The sequence below is a fragment of the Pseudophryne corroboree genome, chromosome 3 (genome assembly GCF_028390025.1).
Source record: "Pseudophryne corroboree isolate aPseCor3 chromosome 3, aPseCor3.hap2, whole genome shotgun sequence".
Taxonomy (NCBI): domain Eukaryota; kingdom Metazoa; phylum Chordata; class Amphibia; order Anura; family Myobatrachidae; genus Pseudophryne; species Pseudophryne corroboree.
In genome coordinates this window covers 358,393,538-358,419,139 of record NC_086446.1, presented here as the reverse complement: position 1 = coordinate 358,419,139, position 25,602 = coordinate 358,393,538, and the positions used below count along the sequence as shown (strand labels likewise).

Below are 25,602 nucleotides of genomic sequence, written 5' to 3'. Positions count from 1 at the left end.
AAAGTATTATTAACCTCAAAAACCATAATTTACACTCATTTTCAGTCTATTCTGAATACCTCACACCTCACAATATTATTTTTAGTCCTAAAATTTGCACCGAGGTCGCTGTGTGAGTAAGATAAGCGACCCTAGTGGCCGACACAAACACCGGGCCCATCTAGGAGTGGCACTGCAGTGTCACGCAGGATGTCCCTTCCAAAAAACCCTCCCCAAACAGCACATGACGCAAAGAAAAAAAGAGGCGCAATGAGGTAGCTGTGTGAGTAAGATTAGCGACCCTAGTGGCCGACACAAACACCGGGCCCATCTAGGAGTGGCACTGCAGTGTCACGCAGGATGTCCCTTCCAAAAAACCCTCCCCAAACAGCACATGACGCAAAGAAAAAAAGAGGCGCAATGAGGTAGCTGTGTGAGTAAGATTAGCGACCCAAGTGGCCGACACAAACACCGGGCCCATCTAGGAGTGGCACTGCAGTGTCACGCAGGATGGCCCTTCCAAAAAACCCTCCCCAAACAGCACATGACGCAAAGAAAAAAAGAGGCGCAATGAGGTAGCTGACTGTGTGAGTAAGATTAGCGACCCTAGTGGCCGACACAAACACCGGGCCCATCTAGGAGTGGCACTGCAGTGTCACGCAGGATGTCCCTTCCAAAAAACCCTCCCCAAACAGCACATGACGCAAAGAAAAAAAGAGGCGCAATGAGGTAGCTGTGTGAGTAAGATTAGCGACCCTAGTGGCCGACACAAACACCGGGCCCATCTAGGAGTGGCACTGCAGTGTCACGCAGGATGGCCCTTCCAAAAAACCCTCCCCAAACAGCACATGACGCAAAGAAAAAAAGAGGCGCAATGAGGTAGCTGTGTGAGTAAGATTAGCGACCCTAGTGGCCGACACAAACACCGGGCACATCTAGGAGTGGCACTGCAGTGTCACGCAGGATGTCCCTTCCAAAAAACCCTCCCCAAACAGCACATGACGCAAAGAAAAAAAGAGGCGCAATGAGGTAGCTGACTGTGTGAGTAAGATTAGCGACCCTAGTGGCCGACACAAACACCGGGCCCATCTAGGAGTGGCACTGCAGTGTCACGCAGGATGTCCCTTCCAAAAAACCCTCCCCAAACAGCACATGACGCAAAGAAAAAAAGAGGCGCAATGAGGTAGCTGACTGTGTGAGTAAGATTAGCGACCCTAGTGGCCGACACAAACACCGGGCCCATCTAGGAGTGGCACTGCAGTGTCACGCAGGATGTCCCTTCCAAAAAACCCTCCCCAAACAGCACATGACGCAAAGAAAAAAAGAGGCGCAATGAGGTAGCTGACTGTGTGAGTAAGATTAGCGACCCTAGTGGCCGACACAAACACCGGGCCCATCTAGGAGTGGCACTGCAGTGTCACGCAGGATGTCCCTTCCAAAAAACCCTCCCCAATCAGCACATGATGCAAAGAAAAAGAAAAGAAAAAAGAGGTGCAAGATGGAATTGTCCTTGGGCCCTCCCACCCACCCTTATGTTGTATAAACAAAACAGGACATGCACACTTTAACCAACCCATCATTTCAGTGACAGGGTCTGCCACACGACTGTGACTGATATGACGGGTTGGTTTGGACCCCCCCCAAAAAAGAAGCAATTAATCTCTCCTTGCACAAACTGGCTCTACAGAGGCAAGATGTCCACCTCATCTTCACCCTCCGATATATCACCGTGTACATCCCCCTCCTCACAGATTATCAATTCGTCCCCACTGGAATCCACCATCTCAGCTCCCTGTGTACTTTGTGGAGGCAATTGCTGCTGGTCAATGTCTCCGCGGAGGAATTGATTATAATTAATTTTAATGAACATCATCTTCTCCACATTTTCTGGATGTAACCTCGTACGCCGATTGCTGACAAGGTGAGCGGCGGCACTAAACACTCTTTCAGAGTACACACTTGTGGGAGGGCAACTTAGGTAGAATAAAGCCAGTTTGTGCAAGGGCCTCCAAATTGTCTCTTTTTCCTGCCAGTATAAGTACGGACTGTGTGACGTGCCTACTTGGATGCGGTCACTCATATAATCCTCCACCATTCTATCAATGTTGAGAGAATCATATGCAGTGACAGTAGACGACATGTCCGTAATCGTTGTCAGGTCCTTCAGTCCGGACCAGATGTCAGCATCAGCAGTCGCTCCAGACTGCCCTGCATCACCGCCAGCGGGTGGGCTCGGAATTCTGAGCCTTTTCCTCGCACCCCCAGTTGCGGGAGAATGTGAAGGAGGAGATGTTGACAGGTCGCGTTCCGCTTGACTTGACAATTTTGTCACCAGCAGGTCTTTCAACCCCAGCAGACCTGTGTCTGCCGGAAAGAGAGATCCAAGGTAGGCTTTAAATCTAGGATCGAGCACGGTGGCCAAAATGTAGTGCTCTGATTTCAACAGATTGACCACCCGTGAATCCTTGTTAAGCGAATTAAGGGCTGCATCCACAAGTCCCACATGCCTAGCGGAATCGCTCCCTTTTAGCTCCTTCTTCAATGCCTCCAGCTTCTTCTGCAAAAGCCTGATGAGGGGAATGACCTGACTCAGGCTGGCAGTGTCTGAACTGACTTCACGTGTGGCAAGTTCAAAGGGCATCAGAACCTTGCACAACGTTGAAATCATTCTCCACTGCACTTGAGACAGGTGCATTCCACCTACTATATCGTGCTCAATTGTATAGGCTTGAATGGCCTTTTGCTGCTCCTCCAACCTCTGAAGCATATAGAGGGTTGAATTCCACCTCGTTACCACTTCTTGCTTCAGATGATGGCAGGGCAGGTTCAGTAGTTTTTGGTGGTGCTCCAGTCTTCTGTACGTGGTGCCTGTACGCCGAAAGTGTCCCGCAATTTTTCTGGCCACCGACAGCATCTCTTGCACGCCCCTGTCGTTTTTTAAAAAATTCTGCACCACCAAATTCAAGGTATGTGCAAAACATGGGACGTGCTGGAATTTGCCCATATTTAATGCACACACAATATTGCTGGCGTTGTCCGATGCCACAAATCCACAGGAGAGTCCAATTGGGGTAAGCCATTCCGCGATGATCTTCCTCAGTTGCCGTAAGAGGTTTTCAGCTGTGTGCGTATTCTGGAAAGCGGTGATACAAAGCGTAGCCTGCCTAGGAAAGAGTTGGCGTTTGCGAGATGCTGCTACTGGTGCCGCCGCTGCTGTTCTTGCGGCGGGAGTCCATACATCTACCCAGTGGGCTGTCACAGTCATATAGTCCTGACCCTGCCCTGCTCCACTTGTCCACATGTCCGTGGTTAAGTGGACATTGGGTACAACTGCATTTTTTAGGACACTGGTGAGTCTTTTTCTGACGTCCGTGTACATTCTCGGTATCGCCTGCCTAGAGAGGTGGAACCTAGATGGTATTTGGTAACGGGGGCACACTGCCTCAATAAATTGTCTAGTTCCCTGTGAACTAACGGCGGATACCGGACGCACGTCTAACACCAACATAGTTGTCAAGGACTCAGTTATCCGCTTTGCAGTAGGATGACTGCTGTGATATTTCATCTTCCTCGCAAAGGACTGTTGAACAGTCAATTGCTTACTGGAAGTAGTACAAGTGGGCTTACGACTTCCCCTCTGGGATGACCATCGACTCCCAGCGGCAACAACAGCAGCGCCAGCAGCAGTAGGCGCACGCAAGGATGCATCGGAGGAATCCCAGGCAGGAGAGGACTCGTCAGAATTGCCAGTGACATGGCCTGCAGGACTATTGGCATTCCTGGGGAAGGAGGAAATTGACACTGAGGGAGTTGGTGGGGTGGTTTGCGTGAGCTTGGTTACAAGAGGAAGGGATTTACTGGTCAGTGGACTGCTTCCGCTGTCACCCAAAGTTTTTGAACTTGTCACTGACTTATTATGAATGCGCTGCAGGTGACGTATAAGGGAGGATGTTCCGAGGTGGTTAACGTCCTTACCCCTACTTATTACAGCTTGACAAAGGGAACACACGGCTTGACACCTGTTGTCCGCATTTCTGGTGAAATACCTCCACAACGAAGAGCTGATTTTTTTGGTATTTTCACCTGGCATGTCAACGGCCATATTCCTCCCACGGACAACAGGTGTCTCGCCGGGTGCCTGACTTAAACAAACCACCTCACCATCAGAATCCTCCTGGTCAATTTCCTCCCCAGCGCCAGCAACACCCATATCCTCCTCATCCTGGTGTACTTCAACACTGACATCTTCAATCTGACTATCAGGAACTGGACTGCGGGTGCTCCTTCCAGCACTTGCAGGGGGCGTGCAAATGGTGGAAGGCGCATGCTCTTCACGTCCAGTGTTGGGAAGGTCAGGCATCGCAACCGACACAATTGGACTCTCCTTGTGGATTTGGGATTTCAAAGAACGCACAGTTCTTTGCGGTGCTTTTGCCAGCTTGAGTCTTTTCAGTTTTCTAGCGAGAGGCTGAGTGCTTCCATCCTCATGTGAAGCTGAACCACTAGCCATGAACATAGGCCAGGGCCTCAGCCATTCCTTGCCACTCCGTGTGGTAAATGGCATATTGGCAAGTTTACGCTTCTCCTCCGACAATTTTATTTTAGGTTTTGGAGTCCTTTTTTTACTGATATTTGGTGTTTTGGTTTTGACATGCTCTGTACTATGCCATTGGGCATCGGCCTTGGCAGACGACGTTGCTGGCATTTCATCGTCTCGGCCATGACTAGTGGCAGCAGCTTCAGCACGAGGTGGAAGTGGATCTTGATCTTTCCCTAATTTTGGAACCTCAACATTTTTGTTCTCCATATTTTAATAGGCACAACTAAAAGGCACCTCAGGTAAACAATGGAGATGGATGGATTGGATACTAGTATACAATTATGGACGGGCTGCCGAGTGCCGACACAGAGGTAGCCACAGCCGTGAACTACCGCACTGTACTGTGTCTGCTGCTAATATATAGACTGGTTGATAAAGAGATAGTATACTCGTAACTAGTATGTATGTATAAAGAAAGAAAAAAAACCACGGTTAGGTGGTATATACAATTATGGACGGGCTGCCGAGTGCCGACACAGAGGTAGCCACAGCCGTGAACTACCGCACTGTACTGTGTCTGCTGCTAATATATAGACTGGTTGATAAAGAGATAGTATACTCGTAACTAGTATGTATGTATAAAGAAAGAAAAAAAAACCACGGTTAGGTGGTATATACAATTATGGACGGGCTGCCGAGTGCCGACACAGAGGTAGCCACAGCCGTGAACTACTGTACTGTGTCTGCTGCTAATATATAGACTGGTTGATAAAGAGATAGTATACTCGTAACTAGTATGTATGTATAAAGAAAGAAATAAAAACCACGGTTAGGTGGTATATACAATTATGGACGGGCTGCCGAGTGCCGACACAGAGGTAGCCACAGCCGTGAACTACCGCACTGTACTGTGTCTGCTGCTAATATATAGACTGGTTGATAAAGAGATAGTATACTCGTAACTAGTATGTATGTATAAAGAAAGAAAAAAAAACCACGGTTAGGTGGTATATACAATTATGGACGGGCTGCCGAGTGCCGACACAGAGGTAGCCACAGCCGTGAACTACCGCACTGTACTGTGTCTGCTGCTAATATATAGACTGGTTGATAAAGAGATAGTATACTCGTAACTAGTATGTATGTATAAAGAAAGGAAAAAAAACCACGGTTAGGTGGTATATACAATTATGGACGGGCTGCCGAGTGCCGACACAGAGGTAGCCACAGCCGTGAACTACCGCACTGTACTGTGTCTGCTGCTAATATATAGACTGGTTGATAAAGAGATAGTATACTCGTAACTAGTATGTATGTATAAAGAAAGAAAAAAAAACCACGGTTAGGTCACTGGTATATACAATTATGGACGGGCTGCCGAGTGCCGACACAGAGGTAGCCACAGCCGTGAACTACCGCACTGTACTGTGTCTGCTGCTAATATAGACTGGTTGATAAAGAGATAGTATACTACTAATATTATATACTGGTGGTCAGGTCACTGGTCACTAGTCACACTGGCAGTGGCACTCCTGCAGCAAAAGTGTGCACTGTTTAATTTTAATATAATATTATGTACTCCTGGCTCCTGCTATAACCTATAACTGGCACTGCAGTAGTGCTCCCCAGTCTCCCCCACAATTATAAGCTGTGTGAGCTGAGCAGTCAGACAGATATATAATATATATAGATGATGCAGCACACTGGCCTGAGCCTGAGCAGTGCACACAGATATGGTATGTGACTGACTGAGTCACTGTGTGTATCGCTTTTTTCAGGCAGAGAACGGATATATTAAATAAACTGCACTGTGTGTCTGGTGGTCACTCACTATATAATATATTATGTACTCCTGGCTCCTGCTATAACCTATAACTGGCACTGCAGTAGTGCTCCCCAGTCTCCCCCACAATTATAAGCTGTGTGAGCTGAGCAGTCAGACAGATATATATAATATTATATATAGATAATAGATGATGCAGCACACTGGCCTGAGCCTGAGCAGTGCACACAGATATGGTATGTGACTGAGTCACTGTGTGCTGTGTATCGCTTTTTTCAGGCAGAGAACGGATTATATTATGTACTCCTGGCTCCTGCTATAACCTATAACTGGCACTGCAGTAGTGCTCCCCAGTCTCCCCCACAATTATAAGCTGTGTGAGCTGAGCAGTCAGACAGATATATATAATATTATATATAGATAATAGATGATGCAGCACACTGGCCTGAGCCTGAGCAGTGCACACAGATATGGTATGTGACTGAGTCACTGTGTGCTGTGTATCGCTTTTTTCAGGCAGAGAACGGATTATATTATGTACTCCTGGCTCCTGCTATAACCTATAACTGGCACTGCAGTAGTGCTCCCCAGTCTCCCCCACAATTATAAGCTGTGTGAGCTGAGCAGTCAGACAGATATATATAATATTATATATAGATAATAGATGATGCAGCACACTGGCCTGAGCCTGAGCAGTGCACACAGATATGGTATGTGACTGAGTCACTGTGTGCTGTGTATCGCTTTTTTCAGGCAGAGAACGGATTATAAATAAAAGTGGTGGTCACTGGTCACTATCAGCAAAACTCTGCACTGTACACTACTGAGTACTCCTAATGCTCCCCAAAATTAGTAAATCAAGTGTCTCTCTAATCTATTCTAATTCTAAACGGAGAGGACGCCAGCCACGTCCTCTCCCTATCAATCTCAATGCACGTGTGAAAATGGCGGCGACGCGCGGCTCCTTATATAGAATCCGAGTCTCGCGATAGAATCCGAGCCTCGCGAGAATCCGACAGCGTCATGATGACGTTCGGGCGCGCTCGGGTTAACCGAGCAAGGCGGGAAGATCCGAGTCGCTCGGACCCGTGAAAAAAAACATGAAGTTCTGGCGGGTTCGGATTCAGAGAAACCGAACCCGCTCATCTCTAGTGTGTGTGTGTGTGTGTGTGTGTGTGTGTGTGTGTGTGTGTGTGTGTGTGTGTGTGTGTGTGTGTGTGGGGCAGTTTTGAGGGTATAGGGCTGCCTTTGTTTCTGTCTTTGTTTTTGTTCTATTTTGTGTGTGAGCATACTAGGTACTGCCCAGTGACGCTGCCAGTGGGGAAATCTCTTTCTGTGGGGTACACTGGGCTCCACAAGGATAGACATTGGGGTCTAGAGTAGGATCTTGATCCGAGGCAACAACAGGCTCAAAGCTTTGACTGTTCCCAGAATGCACAGCGCTGCCTCCTCTATAACCCCGCACCCTGCACAGGAGCTCAGTTTTTAGTTAACCAGCCCAATGCAGTAGCAGGAAAAGAGACGACAACGGTTAGTAGCCACATACACCACACTCTCACGACAGGAGAAGTGTCAGCGGCTAATGCCATACCAACCCAAAGAAGCTAAGTGCGTCAGGGTGGGCGCCTTGTGGAGCCCAGTGTACCTCGCAGAAAGATTTAACAAAGGTAAGTTCTTACCATAAATCTCGTTTTCTGCTGCGGGGGCTACACAAGGATAGACATTGGGGATGTCCTAAAGCAGTTCCTTATGGGAGGGGATGCACTGTAGTGGGCACAAGAACCCGGCGTCCAAAGGAAGCATCCTGGAAAGCGGCAGTATCGAAGGCAAAGAACCTTATGAACGTGTTCACTGAGGACCACGTAGCCGCCTTGCACAATTGTTCAAGGGTCGCACCATGGCGGGCCGCCCAAGAAGGTCCAACAGACCGAGTAAAATGGGCCATAATGTGAGCAGGAGCCGACAGACCAGCCCTCACATAAGCATGTGCAATCACCATTCTAATCCATATGGCCAAAGTCTGCTTGTGAGCAGGCCAGCCCCTTTTGTGAAATCCAAACAGTACAAAGAGAGAATCAGATTTCTTAATGGAAGCAGTTCTCTTCACATAGATATGGAGAGCCCGTACCACATCCAAAGACTTCTCTTTGGTAGACAGATCAGGAGAAACAAGTGCCGGAACCACAATCTCCTGGTTAAGGTGGAATGACCACCTTAGGTAAATATCCGGAACGAGTCCTAAGAACCGCCTGGTCACGGTGAAAATCAGATATGGGGAACTACTGGACAAGGCACCCAAATTTGACACTCTTCTAGCTGAAGCAATAGCCAGCAGAAACACCACCTTAAGGGAAAGCCACTCAAGATCAGCTGAACCAAGACGTTCAAATGGAGACTCTTGTAACGCCTCCAAAACCACCGACAAGTCCCAAGGAGCCACAGGCGGGACATAGGGAGGTTGGATACGCAACACACCCTGAGTAAAGGTATGCACATCAGGTAAGGTCGCAATTTTTCTCTGAAACCACACCGACAAGGCAGAAATATGAACCTTGAGGGAGGCCAGACGGAGGCCTAAGTCCAGGCCCTGCTGAAGAAAAGCCAAGAACTTGGCTATACTAAACTTGGAAGCATCATAATCGTTAGATGCGCACCAAACAAAGTAAGAATGCCAGACCCTATAGTAAATACGAGCCGAAGCCGGTTTCCGGGCCCGCAACATAATTTGAATGACCGCCTCAGAAAACCCTTTATGCCTTAAGACAGAACCTTCAAGAGCCACGCCGTCAAAGACAGCCGGGCAAGGTCCTGGTAGACACAGGGGCCCTGAACGAGGAGGTCTGGGCATTGTGGAAGTAGAATTGGACGCTCTGATGATAGGCCTTGCAGGTCTGATAACCAGTGCCGTCTGGGCCACGCTGGAGCTATGAGAAGCAGAATTCCTTTTTCTTGCTTGAACTTCCAAATTATCCTAGGCAGGAGTGACACCGTAGGGAACACGTACGGCAGCCGAAACCTCCACGGCACTGCCAGCGCATCCACGAATGCTGCTTGAGGCTCCCTAGTCCTTGCTCCGAAGACCGGAACCTTGTGATTGTGTCGAGATGCCATCAGATCTACGTCTGGAAGGCCCCACTTTTCCACTAGGAGTTGAAACACTTCTGGATGGAGGCCCCACTCGCCGGCATGTACGTCCTGATGACTGAGAAAGTCCGCTTCCCAATTCAGGACTCCCGGAATGAAGATTGCCGATATGGCAGGTAGATGGCGTTCTGCCCAATGTAGAATCTGTGAGACTTCCTTCATTGCCAAACGGCTTCGAGTGCCACCTTGATGATTTATGTAAGCCACTGTGGTGGCGTTGTCCGACTGTACTTGAACAGGATGGTTCTGAATTAAATGCTGGGCCAGGTTCAACGCATTGAAGACCGCCTGCAATTCCAGAATGTTGATCGAGAGGAGGGATTCCTTGGTCCACCAACCCTGAAGGGAGTGTTGCTCCAGCACTGCGCCCCAACCTCTTAGACTGGCATCTATCGTCAACAGGACCCAGTTGGATATCCAGAAGGGACGGCCCCTGCATAATTGTCGGTCCTGGAGCCACCAGAGCAGCGACAGACGGATCTCTGGAGTCAATTAGATCATTTGAGACCTGATCAGGTGAGGCAGGCCGTCCCACTTGGCTAGAATCAGCCTCCGGAGGGGGCGAGAATGGAATTGAGCATACTCCACCATGTCGAATGCTGACACCATGAGGCCCAGCACCTGCATCGCCGAATGTATCGACACTTGCGGACGAGAAAGGAAGCAACTAATCCTGTCCTGAAGCTTCAGGACTTTCTCCTGAGACAAGATCATCCTTTGGTTGTGAGTGTCTAGAGCAAACCGTTACACGACTAAGGGAGATTCACAATCTCGAGCGAAGTTTAGATGGAGGAGTTGAGGGAGGGGTCACTGGTAGATGAGGATGACCAGGCAGTTAGCTGGGTCACAGTTAGAAGGAAGAAAAAGAGAGGGAGGCTCGACAACTCTGAACTATCAAACCCAAATAAATTTGCATGACTGGACGAGGAATCGGAGGATGATAGTGAGGAAATGACGGTGCTGGAGGAGACTGTTCCATCTAGCAACCAGAGGAGTGGTCCCTCTGGCGCAGTTGGGATAAAAGTTAGTAAGGTACCTAGTCAGATTGTGGTGGTAGGGGATTCCATTACAGGTATTAGGAAGACAGATAGGGCAATCTGCTACCGGGGCCGTGATTGCCGTAGGTATGTTGTCTCCCGGGTGCTCGGGTGTGGCACATCGCGGACTGGGTAGATAGATTGTTGGGAGGGGCTGGGAAGGATCCAGCGGTCTTGGTGCACGTTGGCACCAACGACAAAGTTAGTGGAAGGTGGGATGTCCTTAAGAAAGACTATAGCGAAATAGGCAAGAAACTTAAGGCAAGGATATCTAAGGTAATATTCTCTGAATGATTACCCATGGCACGCTCTAGCCCAGGGAGACAGAGGGAGATTAGGGAGTTTAATGTGTAGCTTAGGGATTGGTGCAGGAAAGAAGGGTTTGTGTTACTGGAACACTGGGTGGACTTCTCAGTCAGGCGCCATCTTTTTTGTCATGATGGATTGCACCTGAATGAGAAGGGGGCAGCGGTGCTGGGGGGAAGGATGGTTAGAAGGTTGGAGGAGATTTTAAACTAGGTGCCTGGGGGGAGGGTTTAGCAAGAAATCACAGGTCATTCAGTAAGAATAGCAGGGGTGGTGTTAGTGAACAAAACAGGGGAGGAGTAGGGGGGAGGAATAGAGCAGACAGCAAGGGTAGTAACATGCAGGGGTGTATCTTCCTATTGGCCAGGATGGCACTCGCCCGGGGCGCCAGCCAAGGAGGGGCGCCATCAAGAGGTGCCACCCACGGGCAGTAGGTAGATTCACTTTTAGAGGCAGCAGCTATCCCTCCACCCCGTGTAGTTCCTCACCAGCAGGGATGCCCAGTAATGATCACAGCATGCAGCCTTTAATAAAAAGTGCTGCTTTTAATAGTAAAATCAACATGGGGGCATACGTGTGTCTGGCACTGTGGGGGCATACGTGTATCTGACACTGTGGGGGCATATGTGTATCTGGCACTGTGGGGGCATATGTGTATCCTGCCCTGTGGGGGCATGCGTGTGTCTGGCACTGTGGGGGTATACATGTGTCTGGCACTGTGGGGGCATTTGAGTGTCCGGCACTGTGGGGTATACGAGTGTCTGGCACTGAGGGGGCATTATATGTATCTGGCACTGCACTACTGGGGTCATTATGTGTAACTGGCACTATACTAGGGGATATTATGTGCATCTGACATTATACTGGGGACATTATGTGTAAGGAGAACTATTGTGGGTATTGTGTGTAAGGCTGCTAATTGTGTGTGTGTGCATGTGTCGGGGTGTGATTATATATTTATAGTTTGATATCATAATATAAAATTGTGAGGCCATGTCCACATTCCCAGGAGTGTGCATGCCTTCCCATATATATATATATATATATATAGGCACTACTGTATGGCATAATGTGCATAAGGGGTACTACTGTGTAGCATAACGTGAATAATGTATGTTACTGTGCTGTGTAATGTGAGTAAGGCACACTACCAGGGGCGTAGCTTTGCCAGACGGGGCCCCATAGCATATTTCCATGCCGCGGAACAGGCCCGCCCCCTGCTGCCGCCACGCGTGCACCCAACCCCCCCATGGAATACTCCATAGAAACCCCTTCCCCGCAGCACTCACCATTAGGGCTGCACTGCCACCTCATCCGCTCTCCTGGCCAGCCCGGCTCCACCTCGTGTCTCCTCACAGACGCTGGGAGGGGGCATGGCCGTGGTCCAGGGATGTCCCTGCAGATTCAGCCACGCCTCCTCCCAGTATTAATACTCAGGAGAGGCGGATCTGGCAGGTGTGGCTGCAGTGCAGCAGCACACCTAAAGGTAAAAGATGCCAGCGCCGGGGCTCACTCAGTAACTACAGTAGGTGCAGGGGAAGGCTCGGGCCCCAGAGACAACTCGGGCCCCATAGCAGTCGCATCCCCTGAATCTATGGTTGCTACGCCCATGCACACTACTGTGGTGTAATTTGAATTGGGGTACTATTGAGTGGCCATGCCCCTTTTTTAGGCACATGTGCCTTCCCTATTTCAAATATGGGGGGAGGGGGGCACCAGTCCTTTACTTTGCCTGGGGCGCTTGGACCCCTAAATACACCCCTGGTAACATGGGAACTAAAAAGGGTTTTAGAATAACAGTAACCAATGACGATTATGGATCATCTTTGCTGCATAAGAATTATGATGTCCCTACCACAGGCATGTCCAAACTGCGGCCCTCCTGCTGTTGCGAAACTACATATCACAGCATGCCCTGACACAGTTTTGCTGTCAGAGAATGTAAAAGCTGTGTCGGGGCATGTTGGGATGTGTAGTTTCTCAACAGCTGGAGGGCCGCAGTTTGGACATGCCTGCCCTACCATAAGGGGAAATACATATCTCAATTGTATGTACGTAAATGCTAGAAGCCTTACAGGTAAAAAAGGGGAACTAGAAATCCTCTCAACAAGCAAGGAATATGATATTATAGGCATTACTGAAATGTGGTGGGACGAATCTCACGATTTGGACAGTCAATCTAGAGGGTTTCGCGCTGTACAGGAGAGACAGACTAAATAAACGGGGTGGAGGGGTATGTCTTTACGTAAAGCCATTTCTAAAACTTGTTATATTGGAAGATATTCAAGAAGGGACTGTAAATACTATTGAGACGTTATGGGTAGAAATTGCATGCAGGGGTAAAGGAATAAAGAAGTTATTATTGGGGATATGCTATAGGCCGCCTGGTATTAATGTGTCTGACGAGAAATTGTTACTGAATCATATTGAAAGAGCAGCAGGAGTAAGAGACATAGTAGTGATGATAGACTTTAACTATCCCGAGATAAACTGGAAAATCAATTCATGTGATACTGCTAGGGGCAATATGTTTTTAAACACGCTAAATGATAATTACTTAGTTCAATTAATCGAGGAACCAACTAGGTACAATGCAATCTTAGAACTGGTATTAACTAATAATGGGGAATTGGTATCAAATATTGAAGTAGGAGAGCCCATAGGTAACAGCGACCACAATATGGTCACATTCAATATCAGTTTTCATAAGCAGTCCTATACTGGCTCAACTAGGACTCTAAAGTTTAGCAGAGCCAACTTTGACATGATGAAGGAAGCGTTAAGGGACATTTAATGGGAAATTCTGTTTCAAGGAAAAAATACTACAGAGAAATGGGATGTATTAAAATCAAAGCTAATTAATAATACAGGTTGAGTATCCCTTATCCAAAATGCTTGGGACCAGAAGTATTTTGGATATTGGATTATTTTGGAATAATTGCATACCATAATGAGATATCATGGTGATGGGACCCAAGTCTAAGCACAGAATGCATTTATGTTTCATATACACCTTATACACACAGCCTGAAGGTCATTTTAGCCAATATTTTTAATAACTTTGTGCATTAAACAAAGTGTGTGTACATTCACACAATTCATTTATGTTTCATATACACCTTATACACACAGCCTGAAGGTCATTTAATACAATATTTTTTATAATTTAGTGTATTAAACAAAGTTTGTGTACATTGAGCCATCATAAAACAAAGGTTTCACTATCTTACTCTCACTCAAAAAATTCCATATTTCGGAATATTCCGTATTTCGGAATATTTGGATATGGGATACTCAACCTGTACTCGTAAATTTATTCCTACCAGCAGCAAAAAAAGGAATAAAAATCCCAAACCAATGTGGTTTAACAAAAATATAAAGGAATTAATGGACAAAAAAAGACGAGCATTTAAAAAATACAAATCTGAGGGGGATGCGGAGTCATTCTAGCACTATAAGGACTGTAACAAAATATGCAAAAAAGGAATAAGAGCGGCTAAAGTAGAAACTGAAAAACTAGTAGCAAAGGAAAGCAAAGCGAATCCCAACATTTTTTTTCAGTACATCAACAGCAAGAGACTAAAGAAGGAGAGTATAGGCCCTTTAAAGGACGAGAGGGGAGTCTTAATCAAAAATGATAATGACATAGCAAACAAACTAAACAAGTTTTTTTCAACGGTATTTACAAGAGAGGACCAAATGCTGGGTCTAACACAAAATCTCATCAAAGATAATGTCCCACTGCTAAATGCTTATTTATGTGAGGAGGTAGTCTGTGACCGATTAAAAAAGTTAAAGATTAATAAGTCACCTGGTCCAGATGGAATTCACCCGAGAGTTCTTATGGAGTTGCACACTAAACTAACTTCCCAAAGACTGGCATATAGCGGAGGTAGTGCCGATATTCAAAAAGGGGAGCAAAGCTGAACAAGGTAATTATAGACCAGTTAGTCTTACTTCTAAGGGACAGTATTCAAAAGTTCCTTGAAGCAAATAAGGTAATTAAAAGGAACCAACATGGATTTGTGAAGGACAGATCATGTCAAACCAACTTACTTGGCTTTTATGAAACAGTAAGTGCGAACCTTGATCAGGGTAAGGAGGTGGATGTAATCTTTTTTAGACTTTGCCAAAGCTTTCGACACTGTACCACGGGATGCAGTCAATTTACCTCCAATCAAAATCCTGATGTTCAAAATCCCGACACCAATTGACCGATGGCCAAAATCCCGACAAGGTCAAAATTCCGACATGGACAAAATACCGACATTTAAAATACCGACAAGGTCAAAATACCAACATGTAAAATGCAGACAGGTCAAAATACCGACATGAGTTTTTCATGATTTTTTTCATTGAAACCGACTTGTTCATACTTTACCATCCCAGTGGACCTGGAGGGGGAATATAATAGTGTGCCGTGCGCAGCGAGGCACCGTGCCCGAACCATGGCGAGCGAACGCGGTACACTTTATATGGTGTCCATGTTGACTTATGTCGACATACACACACACAAAAACCACATGTCGGTATTTTGACCTGTCGGCATTTTGCATGTCGGTATTTTGACCTTGTCGGTATTTTAAATGTCGGTATTTTGTCCATGTCGAGATTTTGACCTTGTCGGGATTTTGACCATCGGTCAATTGGTGTCGGGATTATGATTGGAGGTATTTCATACCGATCCCTGTACCACACATGCGTGTTATCTATAAGCTGCAAGAAATAGGGCTAGGGAGCACAATATGCACTTGGGTCAGTATTTGGTTAGATAATAGAGAGCAGCGCATTGTGGTCAATGGATCATTTTCAAATTGGACTAAAGTACTAAGTGTGTGCCACAAGGGTCTGTACTTGGACCACTTTTGTTCAACATTTTCATCAACGACCTAACCATAGGTCTAGAGAGCATGGTGTCAATTTTCGCAGACGATACCAAATTGTGTGAGGTTATAAATACAGAGGGGGATGCTGAGTCTCTTCAGAACGACTTAACTAAACTGGAAGCATGGGCAGCAAAATGGAGAATGAGAGTCAACACAGACAAGTGTAAGGTAATGCACTGTGGGGGCAAGACCAAAAATTACACCTACATACTAAATGGGGTAATACTAGGGGATTCTTTACTGGAAAAAGACTTAGGGCTTCTCTTAGATAACAAATTAAGCAGCAGTACCCAAAGTAGGAGTGCAGCAAAGAAGGCTAATAAGATATTAGCATGCATAAAACGGGGAATTGATGCAAGGGACGAGAGTATTATACTCCCATTATATAAATCACTAGTGAAGCCACATCTTGAATACTGTGTGCAATTTTGGGCACCATTTTACAAAAAGGATATCCTGGTGCTAGAAAAGGTTCAGAGGCGGGCGACCAAACTAATCAAGGGCATGGAGACGCTGGAATACGAGGAAAGGCTTGCAAGGCTAGGCATGTATACATTGGCAAAGAGGAGACTAAGAGGGGACATGATCAACATCTACAAATATATAAGGGGTCAATACACAGAGCTCGTGAGGGACCTGTTTTCTATAGGATCAGCACAGAGGACACGTGGTTACTCACTTAGGTTAGAGGAGAGGAGTTTCCGCAAATTGAGGCAAAAAGGTTTTTTCACAGTAAGGACAATACGTGTTTGGAATTCCCAGCCTGAGAGAGTAGTAACAGCGGACTCAGTCAACACCTTTAAGAATGGGTTAGATAAATTCCTATTGGATAAAGATATTCAGGGTTATGGTGCATAGGCACGTATGATAGTTAATATAACTAGTCCTAACATAAAAATAACTAGTCCTATAATAAGACTGCATAGGAGACCACAAATAGGTTGAATTCAATGGACAATTGTCTTTTTTCAACCTTAGTTACTATGTTACTATGGGGCAGATTTATTAAGCTCGGTGAAGTGATAAAGTGGAAGGTGATAAAGCACCGGCCAATCAGATCCTAAATGCCATGTCACAGGCTGGGTTTGAAAAATGACAGTTAGAAGCTGACTGGCCGGTGCTTTATCACCTTCCAATTTATCACTTCACTGAGCTTAATAAATCTGCCCCTATGTATGTTACTAGAGAACTATAGAACTCATCTGGCAACATTTAAGTACTACTAATATTTATTTTAACTCTGCAAAGGTTGACATTGGGGCTGCTAATATTTCAAGTGATAAATATTTTACTATACTTCTGTTATATTAATTAGTTTAAATTGCATATTTGGGCTTATTTTATCTTAGCGTTTACCTGCTTATTTCTGCATAGCTCATGTGACTTTGTTAACATTTTATGAAAAATTCTTTGAATGCCACTTCTAAAATACCTCAAATGTCTGGTAATTTTGTGTTGCACAGCTGTGCAGTACAACATCAATACAAGAACATCTTTGTATCTACAAATACCTTTGAGTTGTGCACAGAGGTGTAGCTAGGTGCCATGGTGCCCGGAGCATGGGTATGTTCGGTGCCCCCCACCCCTGTACTGAGTTGAGGGCGTGGACAACACATGGGGGCATGCTACACTTGAAAAGAAAAAATATATAAAAAAATCCTAAATTGTTGTCCATTCTGTTGTATATTTGTATAAACAACATCCTTATTCTGCTCTCCCAGTATAATGTCAAATGGTGCTGCATGTCCACATAAAACAATCAATATATAATCAAGTGTGTGACACTCCTGGCGACTAAACAGACAACTTTAAAATGGCATAGGTGCGGCAAGTTTCAATGTCCTTTAATTTTTTGCACTTTTGTCAGGTGCTTAGTCGCCAGGAGTGCCGCACACTTGCATTATGTATGTGTATATATATATACATATATGTTATATATATATAAACATAATATATATGTGTATATATTTAGCAAAGGAAGAGATACAGTCTTAATGAAAATTAACTATTGAAAAAACATCCAATAGCCACCAATGTTTCAGGGACCAACCCGACCCTTGGTCAAAGTGAGTAGATGAATGTACAGAGAAAACACTTACCTAAGTAGTAATTCAGCCCGCCACCTATGTGAAAACCCAGCCAGAAGCCAAGAGGAGAGCAGCGGTGCAGGAAGATGACGTCAGCGTGTCCAGGAAGGATGGGTCACCATGACAACGGCGACGCGTGCTTCCAGCTGCCTGGGCAACTACACCCGCCCCCGCTGCACATTGCTGCAAGAAAGAAACATATAAATGAAAGTAACAAATGTCATTACATCACTGAAAAGAATTAAACAGTACACCCGTGAATTATTAAAAACAGTATTGCACCTGCAGTAATACATAGTAAATGTCGATCAAAATGTAGCCACTGTGTCACACTAAGGGGATGGCAGCAGCTGGGAGAAATATACAAGGGCTCCAACGGGAGAAATCCAACCTGCAGATGCAGACACAAGGAGTCGTACAATAAGTCTACATGACTGCTAAGAGTGATAAAGTTAAGCTACACATTGAGGGAGAACAAGGGATAGGGGGATAATCCTAACAACTCGGTCATTGGTAAGGCAGCGGCATGAATAGTAAGCTGTGTGTCTATGCACAATGAATTGTGAACGAAATGGATGGCGTAGGGGCTGCTGTGCAATTACTATTGGCTGAAGGTTAGAACAATGCTGAGCAAAATACAATGAGCTAAGGACCCCATGACTGTAACCTGTAGGACCCATTGTAACTATACAATATAAAGCGAGATCAACCAAATACACTCCAATGTGGCCTACCCAAATCCCAGATGATGAGGGTGGCCAGGATCAATAGCGATCCTTCCAAACTACATGGAGAATTAGACAATGTAGTCACCAAGTTTGAGGCCTGAGGCTACGATCTAAAGCTACTGAAACCTCCCCAAAAAAGGTTACAGGGATGGACCAGATGTCTCTACTACAACCAAAACACAGTGACGCCAGCCAAGTGATCCCCTGGACCAGTACATACACCACTGCGAGCCGAGTCCTTCCAAGAGTCACCAGGGACTTACGGCCGTTAGTCTCATCTGACAAGTAATTGAGTGCTTTCACAACAGTAGACCCATGCCTTGTTACAGAAAAGGACGATACTTGAAGGGTTTTCTTGTGCGAACAGACATCTCAGATATGTCCAAGGCCGAAATTAAACCAGTTACTTTCTTAACTAAGAAAGCAGGGCGTTACAGATGCCTAGGCTGCACAACGTGCAATCATATGCTCACAGGCAGTTCCCTCAAACACCCACATTCAGACAAGATGTCGAAGATCAACCAAATCGTAACTTGCACTTCCACCTTTGTTGTCTATCTGATCAAGTATCCGTGTGACCTATACTATGTCATTAAAACCACCAGGAGTGTAAGAGAGCGTATGGCTCTCCATAGGTCGGCTATTACGGCAGCATTGTCATGGGGTCCTTAGCTCATTGTATTTTGCACCCTAACCCTAACCTTCAGCCAATAGTAATTGCACAGCAGCCCCTATGCCATCCATTTCTTTCACAATTCCTTGTGCATAGACACACAGCTTACTATTCATGCCGCTGCCTTAACAATGACTGAGTTGTTAGGATTATCCCCCTATCCCTTGCTCTCCCTCAGCGTGTAGCTTGACTTTATCACCCCTAGCAGTCATGTAGACTTATTGTACGACTCCTTGCGTATACAAGGACTCCTCAAAATTTGTGTCTGCATCTGCAGGTTGGATTTCTCCCATTGGAGCCCTTGTATATTTCTCCTGGCTCCTGCAATCCCCTTAGTGTGACACAGTGGCTACATATTGATCGACATTTACTGTGTATTACTGAAGGTGCAATACTGTTATTAATCGTTCACGTGTGTATTGTTTAATTCTATTCAGTAATGTAGTGACATTTGTTACTTTCATTTATATGTTTCTTTCTTGCAGTGACGTGCAGCGGAGTGCTTGGGGGCGGGTGTAGTTGCCTAGGCAGCTGGATGCACGCACCACTGTTGCCATGGCGACCCGTCCTTCCCGGCTATGCTGACGTCATCTCCCTGCACCAGTCCGGCGCCGCTCTCCTCTCGGATTTCAGCTGGGTTTTCACACAGGTGGTAAGCTTTGTTACTATTTAGGTACAGTAAGTGTTTTCTCTGTACATTCGTCTACTCACCTTGACAAAGGGGAGGGTAGGTCCCCGAAACGTTGGTGGCTATTGGATGTTTTAGCAATACAGTTAATTTTCATTAAGACTCCGACTGCCGCTGTATCTCTTCCTTTGCTGTACCTTTAACTACGGTGGGCACCAGAGCCAAAAACTTATTTTATGGGAGTGCCGGCCTATTTCCACTGTGTGTATATATATATATATATATATATATATATATATAGCTCTCCAAACGCGGTACAAACTGTATTTGCAGGGATTAGTAGATGAAGAAAACGCTGGTACATTTAATAGTGTAAAGTTTCAGAGCTGCTGCTCCTTCCTCCAGACACCAGACAGAACAAACACAGAAACAAACTTACCCCTTCTTAACTCTCCCTGATCAGCGCCGCTCACCCGCACCTGGACGCACCTGTAGTCCAATTCCCTGCACAATGACACACTTCCTGGCCGTGACTTCCAGCTGTTGCCATAGCAGCACCCGGCTTGCGCTCCAGCCCCGGGGTTGCCATGGGGACGCGGCTGCAGGCACCCTGAACACACAGGTGGGCAGCGCTGAAACAACAAAATAATAACATAAATATACATAATCAACACATTTAGCATATATATCCACAACAAGAATAATGTAACAGATACCTTAGTGATAGTGTACATATTAACAATATGATAATAATTTTATCTTTCCACCTGGTGAGGTATTTGGATTTACTCCAGAGCAAATTGAAGGAATCCTGCTGCAGGAAACCACAGGTGGTAAAGATACCATGCAAAATATGGAAGATATTTACTTTCAGTTTTTTAAGCTGAGACGACGAGAAACAGATTATCTACTACATGCTTCTTCTCTGTCAGAATATTACCGGGAGAGGAAAATCCCGCAAGGTTTCCGCTCCTGAAACACTCCAACAATTGGCCGCAACAACCCTGAATTTGTACGAATGTGGGTCGGCATTTTGAATAGATGTGTACTGGACTTGATGGTCCTAGTAATTGAGGAGTCTCATCGTGAATTGGACTTGACCCGGCTTAAGATCGATAAATTACAACAAGATGCTAAATCAATACTTGAGGATCCAGCAAATGCCAGTTGGATCACTAAATTGGATCAAAAATGCGATCAGTATAAACGCGACCTACTCAAATTCAAGAGGAATAAGAAACATGCGGTAGACAATGATTATGATGACAATAAGGTCTATCGTTGGTTATCTGGTGGAGAGACTGTAATTCGCGGTAATGAGAAAGGTCGCAGACGCAGACCATGGCATAAAGATGCATCACGTACTTGGAATCAAACGGACACTTCTGTAAGTCATAGTGATAGCGACTTTGGTATATCAGAATCGGATGACCCTAGTACATCGGCAGGTGTCCCTTTAGGGAACCTGCCAGAGTCTACAAAACCTTTAAAAGAACGGCCACCCGCAGGGGTGGACAAAACAAAAGGAACCACTACAAGGAAAGCAGCAAAGAACAAACTGCAATAGTTAATCTCTCGACGAGGGTGCTGACGGATATAGAAGTTGGGGTGTTGCAAAAAGGCCTCTCCTTTGTACCGACGAACCTCCACGATGAATTTGAATGGAGGAGAGAACTCCATAAATTTGCGCGTAAATTACGCCTAAAAGAACATTTCTAGCATAAATCTGCAATGGCTGAAGGAACATCGGTGGAGAAATTTATAAAATCAGTTGCTAGGTCGACATTTGACCCCCCCCCTCAGTTAACCCCTCATTGAAGACATTTAATCGACTTCTGGATGATTCCGTTACTAGATATACATCAGCGCCAGGCAAAGTCCAGAAAAATCTGTCTAGAGCAGAAACCACGGCATTGCAAAATCTTGCCAAATATGAAGATATAACTATTCGGCCTGCCGATAAAGGCGGAGCCATAGTTATTCAAGGAATTAGTGAATACCGACACGAAATCGAGAGACAACTGGCGGAAACAGAGGTATATAAAAAAACTCCCCTGTGATCCAACTAAAAGATTTCAGTTAGAACTGCGGACACTACTGAATGGGACAGTCTAAGATGGTCTCATCACTCCAGCTCTTCAGAAAATTCTGTGTAAAGAGTTTCCTAGGGTACCGGTCTTGTATACGCTACCCAAGTTACATAAGAACACTGTTAATCCGCCCGTTCAGCCGATAATCTCTGCTCGTGATTCACTCTTCCAAACCACTGCTCAACTACTGGACTTTATATTACAGCCGCTGTTACCTTTAAAAAAATCCTTCCTTAAGGACACTACTGGCTTTATTAAATTACTGATGGGGATTAATACAGTACCAGAAGGTACTTTGATGTGTTGTCTTGATGTGACCAGCTTATACACATCGATCCCCCATGCTGGGGGTTTGGCGTCTATGAAACAATTTCTAGCTAATTATTTAGATGCATCTGTTTTTAATCATGATCTGTTTTTGCATCTTCTTGAGCTGACATTGCTGAACAATTATTTCCTACATGATAGTCAGTAATTTTTACAGCCCCGCGGCGGCGCAATGGGTTCAGCAGTGGCCCCAGCGTATGCAAATGTTTACGTGTTTGATATAGAAGAGCAAATGTTTCTAAATAGACCGGAAATTAATTGTAATATACTTACATATACCCGGTACATAGATGATATTTTCATTTTGTGGAATGGGGGTCACAATGCTTTTGAACAACTGATGTTGGAGGTAAACCAGATGGATACTACTATCAAGTTTACTTACTCATACAGTGGGGATGAGACACATTTTTTGGATGTGAATGTTTGTGTCAGTGAGGGCCGGGTTGTGACCGGTGTCCATTTTAAGGACGTTGAGTGCAACTCATTCCACCTGGAAGGAAGTCATCATCCTGTTCCACTAAAACGAGGATTACCATTGTCTCAGATGATGAGGGTGGCTAGGATCACGAGTGACGCTTCAAAGACTCCAGAGCAGTTGGATTTGTTAATTAACAAATTCAAAGCTTGGGGTTATGATCATGGAGTGCTTCAGCAACAGAAGAGACAGGTCTTAGGGATGTCCAGGGCTCAACTGCTTGAACCATCGAGTCGCAGTGACAGAAATGTAATCCCCTGGGTTAGTACATTTACGGTAGCAAATCCCGTCATCAACCGGGTGATGAAGGCGTTATGGCCGATTGTAAAATCAGATAAGGAACTGGGTTGCTTCAATGAATGTAGACCCATGGCCGCATTCAGACAGGGCCGTAACTTAAAGGATAGACTTGTAAAAACAGACATTTCTGGAAGAGGGATCCCTAGACCTCCAAATGTATTCTTTAAGAAACCAGGCTGTTAGCTGCTTCAATTGTGTCACCTGTCAATACATGTCTCCATGTAAAAGTTTTAAACATCCTCACACTGACAAGATGTTTTACATTCGTCACGTGCTCACCTGTAAAAGCACGCACGTGGTGTATGTAGTTTACTGTCCCTGTGGTTTATACTACATGGGACAGACTACTCGTAGTTTTAGAGAATGGATGGCCCTCCATAGGTCCAACATTGATTTATCACTGGCGGGTAAAAGTATTGATCAACCCGTAGCGAGACACTTTAAAATGAAGGGACATTTGCTATCTCAATTACGCTATTTTATAATTGATCATGTCCCGGAATCCCTTCGTGGGGGTGACCATGGTAGAGAATTATTGCTGACTGAAGCTAGGTGGATGTTCAGGTTAAACACCATGGCTCCACTTGGCTTAAATGAGAAAATCAATTGGAATAGTTTCATGTAAGGTTGTCTTTTTAATGTGGTTTCTGGGGGGTTGGTTTTGCTTTGTGTATATATTTAATCTATACGTTATATGTGCTTTATATACCATATATATTGTATTATTAGGTATGCTTCAATGCTCTGGAGTATATATATATATATATATATACGTTCATCACATTGTTAATATGTACACTATCACTAAGGTATCTGTTACATTATTCTTGTTGTGGATATATATGCTAAATGTGTTGATTATGTATATTTATGTTATTAGTTTGTTGTTTCAGCGCTGCCCGCCTGTGTGTACAGGGCGCCTGCAGCCGCGTCCCCATGGCAAGCCCGGGGCTGGAGTGCAAGCCGGCTGCTGCTATGGCAACAGCTGGAAGTCACGGCCAGGAAGTGTGTCATTGTACAGGGAATTGGACTGCAAGTGCGCCCGGGTGCGGGTGAGCGGCGCTGATCAGGGAGAGTTAAGAAGGGGTAAGTTTGTTTCTGTGTTTGTTCTGTCTGGTGTCAGCTCCGAAACGTTACACTATTAAATGTACCAGCGTTTTCTTCATCTACTAAACCCTGCGAGTGCTGTTTGTACCGCGTTTGGAGAGCTATTTCTAAAGGAATCAGGCACCGGGGGAAGCTGTCTTTTAGGACCAGAGTGCTGACTGAATTGGAGAACTATATATATATATATATATATATATATATATAGCGAATTTGAAGGAGGCGGTACTCGGGAGTATATATATATATATATATATATGTTACATTTCTATATCTATTTAATAAAACTTATATTACAAAACATATACTATATAGCAGCAGGCAGGCAGGCGCAGCTGCGCAGCCAGAATGCACCTTTTTTCAGTTTTTTCAGTGAGTCCCAGCTCTTTTACTCTCTTCTCCTCTCCAGCAGCGTCTCCACCCATCTAACATCATTTGTCATGATGCCACACACAGAACTTGGGAGCGCAGAGGGATGAAGCAGCTCAGGCGGCTGTTAACAGCTGCGAGCTGTGGGTGGCCAGGCAGACGGGTGGCCAGTGCTGGCGCAGGCATGGTTGGCCTGTGCCTTCTAATATTTTCAGCGCCTGGAGTTTGAGCGCCACCGGAGCCACCCTCCCTATGCCCCTGGTTGTGCATCATGATGATATCCTATATGATTGCGTACTATCTATCCAATATGCTGTGCAAAATGGGTTGGCTATGTGTGACCGGCGGTAGAGATCCCGGGGGTTTAGATTGCTGGGGGTGGGGTGGGAGGTAAACGAAGACCCTTGCTAGCTTGCTCCGCTCGCCACAGGTTCTATTCCCACTCTATAAGTGTGGTGGACACCAACGAGTGGGACTAGTCCCTGTAAGTTGGCATGCCGACTGTCTGGCTTTCCACCGTGTGTGATCTCCCGATCATCGGTCACATAACCAAATCACATGCAAAATGTCGTCTCATCTGGTACAGTTTTTTTTAAAAACTGGCCAATACAGTTTGTGTAGCATCATGATAGGTTTGTGGGACATTAGAAATGCACATCTGATTTGCAAATGACCACTATGTCTTCAAGGGGTAGATTTACTAAAGCTTCTAAAACGGTCAAGTGAATTGTTACCTATAGCAACCAAACAGATTCTTTAATTTTCTAGAATGCAACAGATAAATGATAGCTACAGTAAAATCTTGGTTGCTATGGTCTTTTTTTTAGAAACTTTAGTAAATCTATCCCCAAGTGATCAATTTTATAGGAAATGTAGTTGTATGCGAGTCCAGAAGTCACCATGTACAGTAAGTTCCTTCTGTTTCTCCATATACACAAATACATACATAACACTGATGAGATAGACTGTCAAGAATAACATAAACTAAAATATTTCATATTCATATTTGTGCCTGAAGCTTTCTACACTAAACAGCACCAGACGGGTCATGGACTTGATTCACATTACTATCATCACCCTCGTGTGCTTTCATGGGTGCCTGACTCTGAATAGGAGATCAATTCATCAAATATGAAACTGGTT

At 45.3% G+C, this 25,602-nt stretch overlaps 1 long non-coding RNA gene across 1 annotated transcript in view; it reads right to left on the bottom strand.

The window, feature by feature from the left end:
* Nucleotides 1-25,602, bottom strand: part of LOC135055583 (uncharacterized) — a 92,061-nt gene that overhangs the window by 31,694 nt on the left and 34,765 nt on the right. Inside the window, exons 2-3 of the long non-coding RNA XR_010243778.1 lie at nucleotides 20,231-20,423; nucleotides 16,355-16,497 (exon numbers count right to left, since the gene is read on the bottom strand). This is a non-coding gene — a long non-coding RNA (uncharacterized LOC135055583). The remainder of the gene's footprint in view (nucleotides 1-16,354; nucleotides 16,498-20,230; nucleotides 20,424-25,602) is intronic.